Source organism: Pinus tabuliformis, chromosome 1_2 (assembly GCF_031772625.1).
Source record: "Pinus tabuliformis cultivar Carrire ecotype Pingquan chromosome 1_2, CPIR1, whole genome shotgun sequence".
In the NCBI taxonomy this organism is placed as follows: Eukaryota; Viridiplantae; Streptophyta; class Pinopsida; order Pinales; family Pinaceae; genus Pinus; species Pinus tabuliformis.
Window position 1 is genome coordinate 1092891246 of NC_142298.1, and position 21240 is coordinate 1092912485.

The following is a 21240-nucleotide window of genomic DNA, read 5'->3' on the forward strand; positions in this document are numbered from 1 at the left end:
CTTCGGAAGGAATCAGTCTAGAGGCTACGTTAGCTAACAGGTCTGCGCTCGCATTTTGGAGTCTTGGGATTGACGAAATATTGAATGCTATGAAATGTGAAGTCAGATCTTGTACTAAAGATTGATAGTGCTTTAAATGACTTGACAGGCAATGTATGGTGTTACGTACCTGTTTGACGACAATTTCGGAATCTCCAAAGACTTGAAGATACTTAACATTCGTGCCGATTGCTTTGTATAGGCCTTGCACCAAGGCTTCGTATTCCACTGTATTGTTTGTGCAATCGAACTCAAGTCTGCATGTGAGCATGGTCTTGTTTCCATCTGGGCTAATCAGAACGCATCCTGCTCCTGCTCCCTCGTTAGATTTAGAGCCGTCAAAATATAATTTCCAAAACAAAGATGTATTTACAGAGTTATCTAAAAAATTAAAACACTTTGAATCATCAGTTTGGGAAAAAATTTCAACTTGGGACACAACTGAATTTTCTAAGTAAGGTGAAGTGTGAGCATTGAAATTGCCGAGGAAAGAATCTACCGAGTAATTGCCTATGATACTGCTGTTGTATGCTATTGCTTCGTTCTCTCCTTCCAATTCTGTCACTATGTATTTTTGGTGCAATTCTCGTTCAACCTTTATTTGATTGGGTTTACCGTTGTAGGGTAACCACATGTGTGACCAGTCAGTCGAGAAATATCCGTGGAGTTTCTCGGACCAATCCCTGCTAAGAATTAAACCATAGAATTCAGGGATATCAGCTACTAGAATGTCGATAACCTGACATACTTTCGGGTAGACGACAATCTTATGGTCACCTGGTTAAGTTCACCAATCACTTCGACTTGAGATCGATCAAGTTGAACTATGCGCACTATAGATTTTTGAGGCTGAACATTCAATTTGGCACATATTGATCTGGGTAGAATATTCGTTGAAGCACCAGAATCAATCAGGAAATTGTGCACGTTTTTATTGAAAATTTCATAAGTGAGGAGAAAAGGAGGAGTATGAGATCTTGATCTTCCTCCAATCAAGGCAATGTCATTTGGATCAATCTTATTGATCATGTTGGTTGGAGGTCTTCCCATGTTGTGGGAAGCTACAACTGTAGGTAAAGATATAGTAGGCACGGCATGTAATTCTTTCATCATTATTTTCTGTTGATGTTTCAATTTGCTCAATTCGTACAGAGTGATATTAGCCCTAGTCTTTTTCATGTCATCGATAATGTTATACTCCATTTCATCCGACACTATCAGTGTTCTTGATGGAGGTACTTGATCTGATTGGACTGGGCTAAATTGGGTCGCTCTAGCAGTTGTTTTCTTTGTTGCGACCTTATCTTTTGTTGCAGGGCTTGTGCCCTTCTGTTTAAGGGTAGTTTGGGGAGGATCAAGTTGATTTTTGCTTCGTGTGCTAACCAAAAATGCTTCTTGATCCTCTTCTTGTGGGAGGATGAAATCCCACATTCCTTGTAGTTCCACAACTTCTTCATCATCGGTCTGCCCTTCAGTGGTATTCTCTTCTTCTTCTTCTTCTTCAGATTCGACATTTGAGACAGCATTGGGTGGTTTCATCTCCATGGGAAGATTTCTTTTAAAAGATCTGTAGGGCTTTTTTGAAGAAGTTTCTGCTACTTGTTTTCTTATGTCAATCATCTCATTGGACATGGCCTTTAACACTTTTTGTAATCCTTCCATATCGAAAGGATCTTTCGTTTGCTTCTTCTTGGTGTCTTCTTTGAAAGAGATTTTCTTAGATTTGCGTTCTTCTATTGCAGATCTCTTTTCTAGGGCAACTACGTGTTTTTCTACTGCTAATGCCTCAGTCAAGTTTTCAACTAAGGTCGTCTTGTTTTCCCTATCTACGAAGATGGCCAAGTTTGATGGTAAGGCCGTGATGTACCATTCACATCTTACTTCCTCGCTGGGTTGAGAAGCAGCGGGAATCTTGTTGAGGATCTTGTTGAACCGTAAATTGAAATCTTTAATGGGTTCTCTAGCCTCAGCTTTAAGATTAGATAGGTCATTGATCAATGTCGCTGTTGATCTGTCATCGCCAAACTTGGTGAGGAATAGACTTTGAAAAATGTCCCAACTTGTGATGGACTCGGAAGGTAACGAAAAGTACCATGACCTAGCTGTTCCTTGCATTGTGTAAGGAAAAAGTCGGACGACAGCATCTTCGTTGGTAACTCCGTTGAGATTAACAGAAAGCATGAAATTATTGATATGCTCTTCAGCTAGCATGCCTGTTTCTGGATTGAATTTAGGTAGCCACTTCTCAGGATGGGCCGGTATTGGGCTCAGGGGTGGAGGCATTAAAACCGCCCCAGGATTGTTCCATGGAGACTGGGCCATCGTTGAGCCGCTAGTTAATGAGAGTGCAGAAGACGGTCCCTGATGCTGAGAAGATGAAGGTATTATGATCTTTGATGATTGAAGAGGAAGTGTTGTGGAAGATGGATGAGTGATTTGGGATGAGGATGTGGGTGGTTGACTTCGCAGTGAGGGTGTTGAAATGGACGAAGTGGATGAAAGAGTCTCACGGTCAGACTCTGGTGGTGCTTTCCTTGCTCTTTTCCTAGTAGGGAGAGGGAGTTCACTTGGTTGAATACCAAATTTTTCACTCTTCAATCTGGTCAGAGGGTGAGCAGGATTGTACTGCGAAGTCACGCTGCTGTTAGATTTATCAGACCTATGAGAAAAAATAGAGAATCCCTGGAGTTTACGAATCAAAGTTTGAATTTCAGGGGGTTCAATAATGAGTTGGTCTGATATATTGGAGTAGGTAGCAGCGGTGGATACTCGAGCGACTTCTAACTCCGGGTTTAACCGTAGTGGAGAAGTCGGGGGAGTTAATGAGGGTGATTTACTCTCAGAATGGCATTTAGATTTTGACTTAGTTTCCATTCATAGTTCGTGCCCTCCTTCTAGCGCCAAATATGTTGAGGGCCCCGAAATCGGGTCAACAACAAGGGGGATACCCACCCAGTCGGGAACCTGGTTGGCGGCTCCGTGCCCGTTTGGTGTAGCGGGTCCGACTGGGGATGATGGGACCAGCTTCCCAATCTAAAAGATGTGTGTGTGTGTGTAGATTTTGAAGATACTAATCTAAAGGTAATTTTAAACTAATTTAATTCTAGACTCTAAACTGACTCTATGCTACTGTAATCTAACAAAAACAGCACATCTAATCTATACTAACCCGGGGTAAAGTTCTTTCATTATGCGATCTAAAAAGATTTCATACAACAACTGGTAATAAAGATCATTCAACTATCATAAGAATATAAATCAATTAAGATGAACCATTCTGCATAAGAAGTTAGGCAAAACAGTTGTGAACAGCATATCGCATAATCAGTTATTCATATGTCAAGCACAAACAAATGATTCCACCGTACAAAAGTGCCAAATGGTAATCCAGACATTCATACATTAACATATAAACAAATCAGCTGTATATCACTCTAAGAATATGAGCAGAAATTAATCAAGAGATAAAAGTACCATTTATGACTGATTTTCACTCACAAACTTCAAGCAATAACGATTTATCTCTACTTACTTCTAACATCTACTAAGAGTACAGAAGTGAAACATCAGTAGCAGACATTAAAATGTAAACATAAATAAATCTCGATCCATCCATTCATCAAAAACCCCCTCCGAGGGTGCAAAAGTGCATGTTCTGAGGACAAGTTTTTTGACAAATTTCCGGACCCTTCTCCAAATGCCATGAGAAGGGTTAAATACTACTAACTAATCTTAATTACACAAATTTAGGGAATGGCTTCAAATGACCGCCCTTTTACTAAAGCAAATTTATTTCTAAAAATTGAATCTAATTTCTAACCGTTTCTGTATCTGCTCCTTAGTGTTGTAAGCAATGTGAGGTTCGCCTGGAAAGAGTCGGCTGGTTGTATTTTCCTTTTGCTCAGGCGATGAAAGTAGAAATAACAAAAGCCGGCACCTCTTTCTGACAAACTAGAAGATATTTTTGAAAATCTTCCTCTGACTGGGTGTTTTTTGCTGTGCGTATACTTAGTATGACCCAGATTTCTTTCAAACTGATTGTGCTGTTGCTATTTCGGTTTCCGGCCGTGTGAATGACTCAATGAGTTAGGGATTTCGTTGCCTGAACAATCTTACGTATTGAAAATTGCTTCCATTCTTTGTTCCAGGCTTTTCTGAAGCATCATCCCTTTTCAGCGTTTTTCTTTTTGCTTTATCCAATCTGAGCTTCAGGATCTTTTGCAAACATGCTGCTTTTGTGTGCCTTTGACTCTGAGTCTTGGATAGTCTATTTTCATCAGTGTTTGTGGAGTGATACTCTGGAATCCGCGGCTTTGCTGCATGCAGCATTCATTTGCAAAGGCATCTCTTTTCCGTTCTTCAAGTATTGGCGCTTTCCCCTTTTCCTTGGATGTTTCCTGCATATAGATTTATATTAGTTACTGCCTTACAGTTTACGCAAAGGAAAAGAGACATGATGAAAAGATTGACATGAAAGCTTTAAACTCTAATGAATGCATAATCACAACACTCATAATGACTTGACTCTTCGAAAAACGCAACACGATCATCTTTGGATACTCAGGCGTGCAATCATTAATTTCCCTTACGGTGCGCGTTCGATTTTGGGTTTACAGATCATGCCGAAGAAACTTTGCGATGAGTGATTTCTGCGATTCGTATCGCAGAAATTAATAGTTTCATTCGTCGCAGATCGCAAATCTCAAAATCACAGTTTGTAGGATCGCAGATCGCAAATCGCAATATCGCAATTTTCATTTGCTCGTTGTGTGTTGTTTAGGCGACATTGCGATATGCGACGTCACATATCGGCCATCGGCGATTCCTTTTTATTTTCTTTTAAGGGCGCTTTCAAAATATGCGATGCGATGAATTTCGCATCGCTTCTTTGCAGCTTATTTACGCGCATAGGAAAACTCTTCACTCTCTCTTTGCGATGCGATATAGCTCTTAGGGAGTTAAATACAAAAATTTTGATAAAAATATTTTTGAGATTTTTGTTAAGGGTCCCCCTTTGCTTGATATTATGCTAATACTAATCAAAGAGGGGGGTTGTTGGTGACCACAACAGGCCGGTAGTTTCTAGAGAAAGAACTCTCAGAAGAAGAGGATGAAGGAGAAGTGGGTAATCCCACCATTGAGGTCAATCCATAAGAAATAATATCACATGGAGGAGGAAAACTAGAAGGTACATTGGTCCCAAATTTGACAAGCTTAGAAGGAGTAGGATTTTCCATATCAGTTATGAAAAAGAAACGTTTCTCAATGACAAGGAGACGAGAGGTTACAAATTATCTCATATATATGATAGATCTAATTCAAATAAGGAAAATTTGTAGATAGTAGAAGGAAATTAACTAGCAATTGTAAATTTCGCTCTTAATCTAGGAGGTTGGCAGAAAGTGGAAAAGAAAAAAGGTAGGAAAGGGTAACTTAGAATTCTCTTAGCCCAATTTTTTTTTTCCTTGTTATAGTATTCACTTTATGTCAATTTATTCTTTGGGAATCAGTTTTTGACTGGTATGATTGAATGTTCTTGGAGCATCTACAACATGTCATTTTATTTTTTAATACAATTACAATTTTTCCTTGTGAGAAAAAAAACATAATCATTAATTATTTAAAACATTATATGTATATATAGATAAGTTCGTGTTTCAACAATGCATCATTGATAGATACATTAAATCCATCATGGATAAGTGCACTTGGTCCAATATATAAAATCATTTAGACTATTTTCTAATTTGTACAATATTTTTTCATTATGTAATGTATTGTACAAGAAACATTGCGTTCATGTGCTTGCACCAAGTACATGTCATGTGTCAAAGTCAAACATTAAGAAGTTAAAGTCTATTGGATTATTTGGTTGACATGAAATTTTATTAGTTTTCTAAATAGTTTTATTTCAATTTTTTACATATATATTTACACATTTTTGTGTTGTCAATAAAATGTATTATTTAGAAATGGGGAAAATTGTGAAGGTAGATTTGATCACTTCTTTCAATTGTGTTTTCATAGAACTCAATACTCTGGTTGATAAATTATCAAAAAATGGACTATAAAGTTTAGGACTTTAGGCTAGATTATTCTACTTGAGTTTAAAAATAGTTCTTTTTCAACATTATTTCTAAGTCAACATTCTTTTCTTGGATTAGTTTATATGTATTATATGTAATATGAAAGTGCATCCCATATATGCACCCCAACTATAGGCCATCATAGTATTGGGGATTTTTTATACATGGTTGGACTCATGATAGATCATGTAGCCCACCCAGAGTGCACGTTCCACTCATAGACCTTGCCTCTAGTGTAAGTTGGAGTGTCAGAGGCAGTGTTTCTGTCTCTGTTGTTGACCATGCTACCTCTAGTGGACCTTCTTCACCTATTTAAGGCACACCTCCTAATTTTTAAAATCCTCTTTAAAATTTAAGTGTCTATGCCTTGAAATTTTCTTCAACTAATGTCTCTAAATTTAATGTATATGTTATTGTGATTATAGTTTGTTAACTATATATATGTTAAATTATGTTTATGATTTGCAGGCCCTTAGTAGGCCGAAGCTGAGGATCAGAGTGTAGCATTGATCCCTCTGTGGGATGAGGCTACAACTCATATCACATTGGAGGATGTTACAACCCATCATACATGGATCACACAAGAGATACATAACATCCTTGCAAATTCAATGACTTGTCTTAGCTTTTTTATGATCGATAGCATTAATAGGTTGATCGAGACATACCAAAGGTTGAGCCTAGAGTTCCACCTCCTATAGTCCATATAAAGGATTAGGAGGCATGAGGTTAAACGCCCAGATAATTGGGAGGTGGTGAAAGAGGATAACAGGAACATTGACATTCGTGGGGAGCTGTTCGACATCCCTATGGATCTCCTTGCTAGACATAGAGGCTTTATTACTCTTAATTATTTCAGGAATATTTATACAACCCCTTTTGTGTATGATAGATTCATTAGAGCTTGGGGCCAATTTCCCCATGATGAGGAGGTTGCGAGTTATTTTTCCAAGCATTTATATCTAGATTTTGTGTTACATATGAGACTGGATTTCAGTGATAGAGTATCCCATTATTACGGACCCATCTTGGTACATACCTATGGGCATGAGAGGGATCAAAAGGATCCTAGGTGTGTACCACCACGTCTGAGATTCTTGTCTCTACCATCTCAGAGGTTGGTATTATTAATAGAGCTAGAGTAGGTGTCGCAACTTGGCGGTGAGACCAGGGAGATTATTGTAGACAACATGTGAACATCATTGGTGAGTGCACACATTGCATTGGATGGAGTGATTAGGACATGACCAACATTGCCTTGTGACCCACTAGTGCCCTTATATTATGATGCATTTCTCATGAATTTACCCATTTAATATCCATGTAGGTATTGTGATGTCATTCATGAGACTTGGTGGTTGCACGACCCATGTGACACGGACTAAGTACATTTGTATATGAAACTTTTGACTCTTATTTTCAAATTATGCATAATGATTTGTATTAATTTCTAACTCGTATTAGATTGAATTTATATTAATAATTTCATGATAACATGTAGAGACATCCTAGCTACATGGATGAGCTTATGAGGTCATCCGAGGGGGCAGTTAATCAACCATGCCATCCTTGACCAGAGTATGCTTCCATGGATTTTCCTACACCTCCACCTCCACCTGATAACACTAATGTCGAGGAGAGTCACTAGGTACAACCACATGGACCAACAATTAAGGTAAAAAAAATTATTCCTAAGATTTCAACATTTTTTTTTAAGTGACACATATATGCTAATTAATTTGTAGACTAATTATAATTTGTCATTTCCATTATGTACATGTTGTGGCCACAACCACCACCCTATTAAAACATGCCATGATAGCAAATTTGAATGGGTCCCCTAGAAGTTCGATTTTTCACTTCTCCGAATGATCTGTTTATCGCAGGGATTTTGACTCTTTGCCAAGTCAAATCTTCAATTCCTAATGGTTAAGGCCCCTTTAATAAATCTCTACCACATGATTCATCTATAAACTTTTCCATCCCTTCATTCATATCCTTCATCGAGACTTTTTCAACCCTCAAAACCTCTCATCGCACCCTTTTTCTATATTAATTCTTTGATAATAGAAATATTCTATAAACATGCATAACTTGCCCACTTCTCACTTATCGCAATCAACGTTGACACACAATGCCTACCATGATACACTAGACTCGACGACACTATTAAGCACAACATATATATTTCAGGTCCAGATCCCTTCGCATATTGGAATTGGTGGGAGTCAAAGCCTATCCATAAGGCCGATGCGATACAGCGGACTCAACAAGACTATCAAGTATAATACATACATTATCGGGTCCGCTTCCCCAATCACATATCAAAATTGGTGGAACCCAAGGGTTATATATGAGGTGCGCTGTGATATACCGGACCCGCCAATAACTATGAATTCAGGTATATAGTATTTCAAGTCTGGATTTATGGTCGGATGCAGGTTTTCTTGTGTATTCCCATGTTTTTGATAAAGTGTTGTGGTTCGATATTTAAAAGGAAAAGCCCATAGGGTGGACCCGCTGGGACTATTAAGCGCAACATATATATTTCGGGTCCAGAGCCCATCACATATCGCAATCAGGCTTCGATGAAGCCTAAGGTCCATTCACTCACCATTGAAACATTATGATGTGATATGGAAGACCCGTCAGCACTATTAAACACGGCATATATATTTTTCGAGTCCAGGTCATCGCTTATCGCAATCGGCAGTTGACGAGAGTGAAGCCCATGCAATATGCAAAGGGGCAATGGGTGGACCCGATGATAACTATAGGCCCAAGTGTATATCATTTGAAGTCTAGCTTTATGGCTCGGCCGCGGGTTTTCCCATGTTTTCCTATGTATTGTGATAAAAGGCTATGGTCCGGGTTTTCAAGGGAAAATCCCGTAAAGTAAATGGTCCACTTCTGAAGCATTGATTAATCAATCCTCGAGTAAAAATGAATATTATGGGCAAAGGAAATACATGTCATAGTAGATTATGTGGTTTAATAATTACAGTTGCTCTGCATTGCAGATTAAATAGAAACTGTGACTGAATGCTAGGTTTGTTTGTAAGCATGTTTTCCACATTTCTCACAATTATAGCTGATATGAAGTCTTTCTGCAGGAAAATTCAAGTGGACCTAGTAACAGATAAATTTGAATTATATCAAGATGACACCTATGCACCACCGATGTCAATATTGCAAAGACACACTCTGCAAGAAGGGAATACGAACCACCATGGTGCATAATGGAGGCACTCTCTGTGTTCAGTAGAAGAACTCATGACAACATCAATTCATCAAGATGTCATTATCTCCAAACACACCTTAAATCATGCCAGATGTAAGATGATGAGAGCAGTGTTTTCAGTTTACTTCAGGAAATAATAGGGGATAACATCTGCTCTAAATAGGTGCGAAGAGATGACATGCAGTCATTCTCTTTCATTCAACATATATTCATTCCCCCAGGAAACAAAGCCCTCCAGCAGATATACTATTTACGTGTCAGCAGTTACATCGATTATGCTACGTCTGCACATTTTGATTTGTATATTGAAAAGAAAAGGGGGAATTGAAAAGTTAAGGGGGAGACAAAGGGTAATGGCTTGAGGCATAAGTATTACCTCCAGAGATGAGAGCATGGATTTGGTTTTTGGCAGAACAACTTTTGATTTATTGTGAATAAAGAAGACGGTTTGGGTTAGGAAGGAGCCTTTTTGTTCCATATTTATTTTCCTCTACTTTCATGTGTTTAGAATTAGAGTGTTGTTGCGGGCATAAAGATAAACGTGTTTTGCTTTGTGGATATTGATAACATACAGTTCATATTTATTCTTGGTTATTTGAATATAATTCAATAGCATGCTTAACTCATGAAAGGTTGCTGATTCAAAACCTTATTAAACATTAGTTGCAAGTGCTATTTGTATGGAAAGGAATGTGTATTCCTGTATAAGTAATTGGATTGCAATTATGATTTAATACAACCTTGTTCTTATGTGAAACATTAATTGATTCATTTGGAAATGGAATCCATATATGATGTTTAACCTCTTTTGTTATGCTCCTGCAGGATAGATTAGGATAGTTAGGACTAGCTTAAGTAGTGAGAAGTAGTGTAGATAGGATTTGATACGTATAGGTTAGCTATTTCTTTTATTGTTTTAATTGAAGTCTTCCTCTAGGAAGCAATCTCTCAACTCCTTTATCAGTTCACGGGATCCTTTAAAACCCATTGGAGCTAGCCACCCCAAACGAAAACATATCTAATTCGGGTCTGTGATCGGGTTAGTTCCCCTTGTTGGTATAGCGAAAATTTGCAATGTCAACAAATTGGTGCTAGAAGGAGGGCTTGAACCTCCATCCATAGCTTTGCAGGATTTCATCTGTAAATACCACACATGGATTCAAAAGGATTAATGTATGGATCGTAAAGGTTGAAAAGATCATTCTGCCCATTTGAAAGAGCCTCATTTCGAAGAAACAAAGATCCATCTAAGTCCCGTTTCTAGGTCACCCAAAGAAGAGAGACTGTGGGAGTATCTTATCACTTAAAAACAACCAGTCAGAGTGCTTACTCGTGCATATGCTCGCTCCCTATCTCAGCTCCCCATCTTTCATTCTTTACCTCTAACAGCTAAAGAAATCCAAGGATCCTTCCCATAAGCGAAGAGACTTCTGCAGCCCCTTCTCTTGAAGATATTGTGCTAGACTCTTTGTAAAGTATCAACACTCCTTGGGAAGAAATTCCTAAGGATTCCCCTTTTGAAGGTAATCCCTGGTTTGATTTGGAGAATCCTAACAAAGAAGGCCTCGAAGAAACCTTCAACCAGAACCCGCCTATCCATAATATGGCTAACGTTCCCCCTCCAGGTGGAAATCTGCCTCTACCACCTCCTCCAGGTGGGAATCAACTGCCACCGCCTCCTCCAGGTGGGAATCAACCACCACCTCCTCCGGGATCACTCCCTCCCTGGCTCCTTAGGATGCCGTAGTGGTACCTAGGTAGCAACATGCCTTAACCAAGAATGCAGAAAGTGTATTACCTAAATTCGACCCTGAGCAGGGAGACACTGATGATAATCATATTCACTCTTTCTTCCTAGCCTTTTGTATGTTGGGGGTAGTCGATGAGGATGTGGTATGTCGCTTGTTCCCTTTTACTCTGATTGATTTGACTTCCACATGGTACTTTAGCTTGAGAATAGGATCGATCACCTCATGGGGTGCCTTTTAGCAGGCCTTCTTAAACAAGTTTGGTGATGACAAAACACCTGCGGCCTTAGTTTTAGAACTATCCTGTTTAAAAATGGAATCCAAAGAAAAGGTCAAGGATTTTAACATCCGGTTCAACACTTTGTTCAATAGAATCCCGGATACCACTAGACCTAATGATGAGGTGCTCATGGAATTCTACATCACTGCTCTCCCTATCCCTACTGTGATGTGGGTCAAGAGAAGTAACGCACAAACCTTACAAGGTGCTATCGATGAAGCAATAAAAGTTGAGAATGAAATGATCAGTCTCACAACATGTAGTCATCCAAGAAGAATAATGGGAGTGATAAAAAAGTAGTTCGAGGCAAAGAACGGGACACCACTAATGTGGAAGGTTCACAACATATCATTAAGGAACTGACAAACACAATCATTGATATGAAAAAGGAATTCTGGAGAGAGTACTAGTGGGAGTGTAGGAGATTATAACAACAGAAAACCTTTCAAACCTTTCTATCATAAGAAGACAGAAGGTGGTCATGGTCAACTTGCGCTGCTTGCTCCATTCAATTAAGGGAATTTAAATATGGAAGAGCTGTCTCTTATCGGATCGCTCTTTAACAAAGAAGAACCTATAGGAGCTGGAGCTAGAACAAGAAAATGAGGAAGAATACCAAGTAGAAGAGCCCTTGGATGAAGAATCTCAAATCAATGTACTGTGGGATTTCTATACAAATGAGAGTGATGACAACGAAGAAGATAGTATGGAAGAAATCCACACTAATGAATTCCACACACGAAGTAAAGGGCCACTTGTTGGTATGATGAAGCCTATAGACTAGAAAAAGAAAGATGTTCTCCCTTTGAAGGCACCCGCTCCCAATGCTCCTGTTGAGAAGGGTAGACCTAGTGGTCAATCCAAGAAATATCCTAGTGGAAAACCATCTAGAGAAAGATAACACATCGTCCACTGCAACGAAGGCGACTCAAAATGGTAAACTCCCACCTAAGAACAGAAAAACCGGTATGTTCACTCTACCCTATCCTGTTTATAACATTGATTACAATATTGTGGATGATCTTAAGAAATCTAGGGCTAATATAACATAATTCGATTTGCTAAGATTAACGCAGCAAAGAGAACTTCCCTTGAAAGCTATGAATGAGCGAAATTGAAAAAATCTTATTGTCCCAAGTAGCCAAACCGGGAAGTCGGTCTCCAGACTTGCTAGTACCTCCATTACAGCCCAAATACCATCTACTATGGAAGCCACTTTGTCTAAAATGAATTGAAACCCCCAAGATGTCAATGCAGCCATGATAGGGAGGAAATCAGAATCCATGACTCCACCTTTCCTTATCACGTTTGAAATCCTCGACATGAACGTACACAATTGCTTGGTAGATTCCAGTGCCTCGTCCACTGTAATTCCTTACACTATTGCTAAAAGACTGCATGCGATACCTAAGAAAACTGGGACTCGAATTATGCAATTGGACAAGACAAATGTGAAAGTAATTGGGATTTGAAAGATGTGTTGATTCGGATGGCTGCTAAATCACAATACACACAATTCATTGACATAGTGGTAGTCGATATACCTGAGGCTTATGGAATGCTACTTAGTAGGGACTGGTTAGCAAAACTGAATGGATATTTCTTAACTGATTGGTCCCATCTCCTGCTGCCTCAGAAGGGAAAGGGTGATATCCTGAGAGTTGATCAGGAAAGATACATGAAGTATGTGGTGATGGAACTAAATGGCCCCAATGAACCTGTAATGTTTACCAACTCCATCCTTTGGAATTATAGTTTCGACGTTTGTGCCATCGAAACCTGTTTAAGAGAATTCCATGTAGAGACAATTGAAGAAACTTTGACAAACACATAGTTGGAAGCTCTCCACCATAATCCAACTAATGAATTTTCCTGTATTATAGTAGATGATAGGACTAATTTCGTAGATAGCAGTTCAATTGGTGTAACATTAGATTCTATATTTTGGACACTCTACTTTGATGACTCTAACTACTTTGATGGTGCAGGTGTTGGGAGCATTCTCATTGACTTGGAAGGGAACCAACATTTGATGGCCAGCTGGTTCGAGTTTGCATGCACCAACAACACGACAGAATATGAAGGCTTGCTGCAGGGCCTGAGAAAAAGCATTGATATGAAGGTGAAAAATCATAAATTTTTTTGGTGACTCATAGATAATTGTGGATCAGGTAAGGAAAAGGATACACTGCAATTTGCCTCACCTAATAAGGTACCAACATGAGGTATGAAGCATAATTGACAGTTTTGTTTCTTTTAATATCACATACATACCTCGAGGGCAAAACCAAGATGCCAATCTGATGGCTGATTGGCTGCTAAACTTTTGCTTGATTTTAGATTAAAGAAGAATAAATGTTATGTTGAATTAATTTCCAGACCATCCATACCTGATAACATCTCAAATTGGCAAGTGTTTGAAGATGACGGGCAAATCCTTGAGTTCTTGCACTGGTAGAAGACATTCAAGAATGCAGTCATTAATGAAAAGGAGCATGACAGGCTGATGAATGAGAGGGAAGATGAGGAAAAGGATCAGTCCAATATAATTCCCAAGTTAGTTGCCAAGATTGAGCACTTGTATGACCTGCATGATAAATTCAAAGGGCCAACTAATTGCAAAACACATAGCTCATCCACGAAGTATGAGTCAATCAACCTTGGAACTAGAAAATACCCAAAAACTATCAATTTGGGCATGGGGTGCTCTCCACAAGAGAAGGCTGCATTTGTTAAGCTGTTTAAAGAATACAAGGATGTATTTACATGGACATATGGCGACTTAAAAACCTTTGATACCAATGTTATGCAGCATGTAATTCCTCTAGAAAAGGAGGCTAAGCCCTACCAACAAAAGCTTCGCAAGATGCATCCTAGCCTAGAACCATTGGTGAAGAAAGAATTAAACAAAATGTTGGATGCTAAAATCATTTTTCTGGTCAGATACACCTGCTGGGTAGCCAATATCATGCCAGTAAGAAAGAGAAATGGAGACATCAGGCTGTGTATCAATTTCAGAAACCTGAAAAAAGCATCGCAAAAGGATAACTATCCTGTCCTGTCTATGGAACACATTCTTTAGTGCGTTTCTGGGTCTAAAATTTTGTCCCTATTAGATGGGTTTTCAGGATACAATCAAGTGTTGGTGTCTAATGGGGATCAGCTCAAGACAACCTTCAACACTAAATGGGGCACTTACACATACCGTAAAATGCCTTTTGGACTTATTAATGCGAGCGCCACATTCCAGAGAGCTATGGACATAGCTTTCTGAGGATTGATCAACATATCAGTAGTAGTGTACATGGAAGACATTACCATGTATTCATATTGCAAAAGGGATCATATTTATCACCCGAAATAGATTTTCGAAAGATGCTGAAGACACGAAATATCGTTGAATCCCAAGAAGATTGTCTTCACAGTCACAGAAGGGAAACTACTGGGGCATATCCTCTCTAAAGAAGGGATTGTTATTGATCTTGAAAGAATAGAGACCATCATGAGAATACAACCCCCTGCAAATAAAAGGGCAATACAATCTTTCTTCGGGAAGATTAATTTGATTAGGAAATTTGTCTCAGGTTTCGCAGAAATATTGCACCCCTTACAGATAATGTTGAAAAAGGACATTGTGTATAAGTGGAACGATGAAGCTAAGAAATCGTTTCAGTGAATTAAGGAGGCCATCACAGAAGTTCTTGTGTTGGTCAGCCTCGATTTCAAAAAGGAATTCTTCTTGTACAATTTTGCTTCTGATGTTTCATATTCCGCAATTCTCACTCAAAAAATGGATGATGGCAATGAAGCCCATATTTCTTATATGAGCTCTAATCTCCAAGGAGTAGAACTGAACTACCCAGACATAGAGAAACAAGGCTTTGCAGTTTTTAAAGCCGTAAAACACTTCCATCCTTATTTATTAAAGGCCAGGACTAAAGTAATCGTTCCCCGTCCTGTTATAAGAGCCCTCTTCGTGCAGAAGGAAATGGGTAAACAGAGAGGGAATTGGATAACTTCACTTTAAGAATTTGACCTCGAGATTAAGCCGAAAAAGATATTTTTAGGGCAGGGATTGTGTAGGCTAGCAACAAAAGCCTTGGAGGATAAAGAAGGGGCATCCAATGAACCAGAAGTGCAGAGAATGTAAAATGAACAAGTAGAACTCAAGGACGCGCCCCTATGGATTAATGAGATGCTAATGTGTGAACGCGAAATGTCAGAAGCGCTTTTGGATCCTGAGTCATGGTATTACAACATACGTTTTTATCTAACACGGGGATCAGAGCCTGAACACATGGATGCATCACAAAGGAGAGCGCTCAGATTGAAATCTAATCAGTATCACTTAGCCAATGACAGATTATAAAGAAAAACTATGATGGAATCTGGCCGAGGTGTTTGGAAAAGGGTGATGCTGATCATGTATTGAAAGAAATGCACGATGACCCAACAGGTGGTCACTACGGTGGAGAGACCACTACTCACAAAATATTAAGAGATGGATATTATTGGCCCATAGTGTTTAGAGACTCACATGCCTACGCTCACAAATGTAAGGTGTGTCAAACTGTCGTAGGATGAGAAAGAAAGCTAGATGTTCCCCTCAGGCCCATTATGATTTATCACCCATTCTAGCAATGGGGCCTAGATGTCATAGGCGAGATCACTCCAAAATCTTCGCAACAACATAAATATATACTCACGGCAACCAACTAATTCACTAGATGGACCGAAGCCATCCCGCTTCGGAAGGTAAACGAAGGTGAGGTAATATCATTTGTTGAGAAATTTATTATCAACAGGTTTGGTATCCCTGACGCTCTCATATTTGACAATGATTCTTACTTTTCATCATTGAAATTGACTGAATTTTCTATTGATAAATCAATTCACATAAGGTATGCATCAAACTATTACCCCCAGGGAAATGCAGTTGTAGTGTCCTCAAATAAAAACCTCATCCACATAATCCTTAAATCTGTCGTCGAAAACCAGAGGAACTGGCACAATGCTCTAAAAAATTCCCTTTGGGCCGATAGGGTCACCCCAAAAGTGGCCTTAAGAAACTCCCCATACTTCCTCGTCTATGGAAAGGAATCCATATTGCCTCCCAAAGTTACCTTTCCCTCTTTAGAGCTCTCCCAAGCCTCAAGAGGGACCCCTTCAGCCTTACTTCAAGAAAGGATCAACCAATTAGTGAGGTTAGAGGAATTGAGACATAAAGCCAGAAATAAATTTAGAAACCACCAGATGATTGTGAAGAGATGGTTTGATCACCATCTGGTAGGAGATAAAGATTACCAAGTAGGGGAGCTAGTCCTGAAATGAGACAAGTTGAATGAGCCAAAAGGTAAACACACGAAATTCCAACACTTATGGTTGGGCCCATTCCAAGTTGAAGAAAAAATTGGTCAGGGAACTTACATATTGAAAGCTTTATAGGGAGAAAATGAAAAACTCCTTATTAATGGCCAACATCTCAAGAGATAATTCCAGTAGCCACAACGTGGTGGTTACTTCTTGAGTAGGTTAGAATTCATTTTATTTTGCTGTTAGCTTAGTTATATTTCCATCCCTTCCATTTTGCTGTTTCCGCAAATTTTATTTTCCTTCTGTTTTCAATTTTAGTCTTTTTCAGCTAGCTGATTTCGGTCCTCTAGTCTCGTTTTCACCTTTTCAAATCTCTTCAGATTGCTCTCATTTACCGTCTTTAGATTTTACACCCCTCATTAACCTGTTGATGAGCCCGTTGATCCTAAATCCATCGTTACCTTGTAAACGAAACAAAATTTCATTGATCCCATGAGAACTTGAAAATTAGTTGTGGAATTCAAATCGAAGCCACTCATTAGCATTTGTTGGGAACTAGGTAAGATTTGTTGATAACTTGGATACCTAGAGCATGTAGGAGCATCTTTATAAGACAAAAAAAGTGTATCCGCAGCTGGACTGGCATGGCAGAACGTTGCATTTTTAAATAACTCCCACTCAGACCTAGCCTATACTTGCCTGTAAGGTTTGCAGTTATTCTCCATTGGTCCCATCCACCACACTAAATTCTCCAATACTTGTCATCTACAAGTATACCTCCTTTCATGGGCTAAGCTCGCTATCATACACCCTGTGGCAAATCCAATTGTGCTCTAGTCCTTGTGCCTGAAACTGGAAGGAATTAAACAAAAAATGAAATGTCAAGTCCTAGTGCCAATCTGGAAGGACATGTTGTTTGGGAATTTGGTTAGAGTAGGGACTGTTGCTGGGCTCAAAGTACAGGCTGACACAGCAAGCCCAACCTTGCTTAAGAGGTTTAAAAATATGGCATTATCCATCACTGCGCCCCATTCAATAATACGAAAATATAGCACTAAAATGCTTACATAAAGTGCAAATAAACCATATCTAGATCAAGTTTGATGAGTGATAAAGAGCTGAGGTACACACCTAAACAGGTATTGACAGACAAGTGATGGCCCCAAAAGGATTTTGAAAGTAGAAAATAGATAAAGGAGGTTCAATAAATCCCATAATACTACCATTGGAGAATGCCTATAAAAACCCTATTAGTAAGTAGAAGCTATTTGTATTTATCCCACGAGAAGTAATTAATGCTGAAGTGGAACCCATGCCTGTCCATATATATAGTTTACATTTCAAGTTTATCTTAACACCCCAATGTTCTATTGATCCAAGGTTTATTTGGAAACATATATAACTGGTTCACCCAACAGCTCGCCATTTGTTGTGGCCACAACCACCGCCCTATTAAAACATGCCCTGATAGCAAATTTGAATGGGTCCCCTAGAAGTTTCATTTTTCACTTCTTCAAATGATCTATTTATCCTAGGGATTTTAACTCTTTGCTGAGTCAAATCTTCAATTTCTAATGGTTAAGGCCCCTTTAATAAATCTCTACCGCATGATTCATCTATAACCTTTTCCAGCCCTTCATTCATATCCTTCATCGCGACTTTTTCAACCCTCGAAACCTCCCATCACACCCTTTTCCTATATCAATTCTTTGTTACTATACATATTCTATAAGCATGCATAACTTACCCTCTTTTCACTTATCACAATCAACGCTGACACACAACGCCTACCATGATACACTGGACCCAACGACACTATTAAGCGCAACATATATATTTCAGTTTCGGAGCCCTTCACATATCACAATTATCGAGGGTCAAAGCCTATACATAAGTCTGATGTGATATATCAGACTCGACAAGACTATTAAGTATAATACATATATTATTGGGTCTGCTTCCCAATCACATATCACAATCGGCGGAACCCAAGGGCTATATATAAGGTGCGTTGTGATAAACCAGACCCGTCGATAACTATGAATTCAGGTATATAGTATTTCAAGTCTAGTCTTATGGTCGGATACGGGTTTTCATGTGTATTCCCATGTTTTGGATAAAGTGTTGTGGTCTGATATTTAAAAGGAAAAGGCCATAGGGCAGACCCGTCAGGACTCTTAAGCGCAACATATATATTTTAGGTCCAGAGCCCATTGCATATCGTAATCGGGCCTTGATGAAACCCAAGGTCCATTTCCTCACCATTGAAACATTACGATGCGATATGGTGGACCCATCGACACTATTAAATGTGACATGTATATTTTTCGGGTCCAGCTGATCGCTTATCGCAATCAGAAGTCACCGAAAGTGTAGCCCATGCGATATGCGAAGGGGCAATGGGTGGACCCGATGATAACTATAGGTCCGGGTGTATATCATTTGAAGTCTGGCTTTATGGCTTGGCCGCGGGTTTTCCTGTGTTTTCCTATGTATTGCGATAAAAGGTTGTGGTCCACGTTTTCAAGGGAAAATCCCATAAAGTAAATGGTCCGCTTCTGAAGCATTAATTAATCAATCCTCATGTAAAAATGAATATTATGGGCAAAGGAAATACATGTCACAGCGGGTTCAGTGGTTTAATAATTACAGTTTCTCTGCATTGCAAATTAAATAGAAACTATGACTGAATGCTAGGTTTGTTTGTAAGCATGTTTGCCACATTTCTCACAATTATAGCTGATATGAAGTCTTTCTGCATGCGAATTCGAGTGGACTCGGTAACAGATAAATGTGAGTTATATCAAGATGACACCTATGCACCACCGGTGTCAATATTGCAAAGACACGCTCTGCAAGAAGGGAATGCAAACTGCCATGGTGCATAATGGAGGCACTCTCTGTGTTCAATAGAAGCACTCATGACAGCGTCGATCCATGAAGATGTCATTACCTCCAAACACACCTTCAATCATGCCAGATGTGGGATGATGAGAGCAGTGTTTTCAGTTTCCTTCAGGAAATAATAGGGGATAACGTTTGTGTTATACAGGTGCGAAGAGACGACATGCAGTCATTCTCTTTCAATCAACATCTATTCATTCCCCCAGGAAACAAAGCACTCCAGCAGATATACCCTTTACGTGTCAGCGGTTACACCGACTATGCTACGTCTGCACATTTTCATTTGTATATTGAAAGGAAAAGGGGGAATTGAAAATTTAAGGGGGAGAAGAAGGGTCATGGCCTGAGGCATAAGTATTACCTCTGGAGATGAGAGTAGGGCTTTGGTTTTTGGCAAAACAACTTTTGATTTATTGTGAATAAAGAAGATTGTTTGTGTCAGGAAGGAGCCCTTTTGTTCTAGATTTATTTTCCTATGCTTTCATGTGTTTAGAATCAGAGTGTTGTTGATGGCATAAAGATAAATGTGTTTGTCTTTGTGCATATTGATAACATACAGTTCATGGTTATTCTTGGTTATTTGAATATAATTCAATGGCATGATTAACTCATGAAAGGTTGCTGATTCGAAACTTTGTTAAACATCAGTTGCAAGTGTTATTTGTATGGAAAGGAATGTGTATTCTTGTATAAGTAATTAGATTGAAATTAGGATTTAATACAACCTTTTTCTTATGTGAACCATTAATTGATTCATTTGGACTTGGAATCCATATATGATGTTTAACCTCTTTTGTTATGCTCTTGTAGGATAGATTAGGATAGTTAGGACTAGCTTAAGCAGTGATAAGTAGTGTAGATAGGATTTGATACATATAGGTTAGCTGTTTATTTTGTTGATTTAATTGAAGTCTTCCTTTAGGAAGCAATCTCTCAACACCTTTAATAGTTTACAGGATCCTTTAAAATCTGTTGGAACTAGCCACCCCAAACGAAAACAAATCTAATTGGGGTCTGTGATCGGGTTAGTTCCCCTTGTTGGTATAGCGAAAATTCGCAATGTCAATAGTACAGAAGCCCATATGCAGTGTCGTTGATGCCACTATTATGTGGAGACATGATTGGTATGTTGGGTTTAGAGGCACCGATGATGTGGGTTCATTGATGCATGCCCCAATCATTGAGCCACATGTATGGGAGCACCAAACCGAGATTCATCAAACCTCCATCCTATCTAACTTGCATTTGGACTTGACTGAAGTTACTAGATTCATGTATATGTAATTAAAAATGTGGTTCAAAATCATTTACTTCCATATAGCTCATGTTGTACAAATAATGATCTAATTAGTTTGAATTTCAATGTGTTATATTGTAGTACCAACTTATGGATGCTTACTTTGTGTGACGAAACTCACATAGGAGTTCTAGTGGCACTTAAAATGGATAGTTTGTATATTTTGAAGCTCATTTCATATGGAAAATTCACCTGATAAAAACTATATATTTTCATACATGATAGTTTATGGATGTACATGAACATTATTTTAGTTTATGGACACTTATTATTTCAATCTGTGGATGTTTATGTGATATTTGTAATTTGTTTATATTTTCGTATGGATAGTT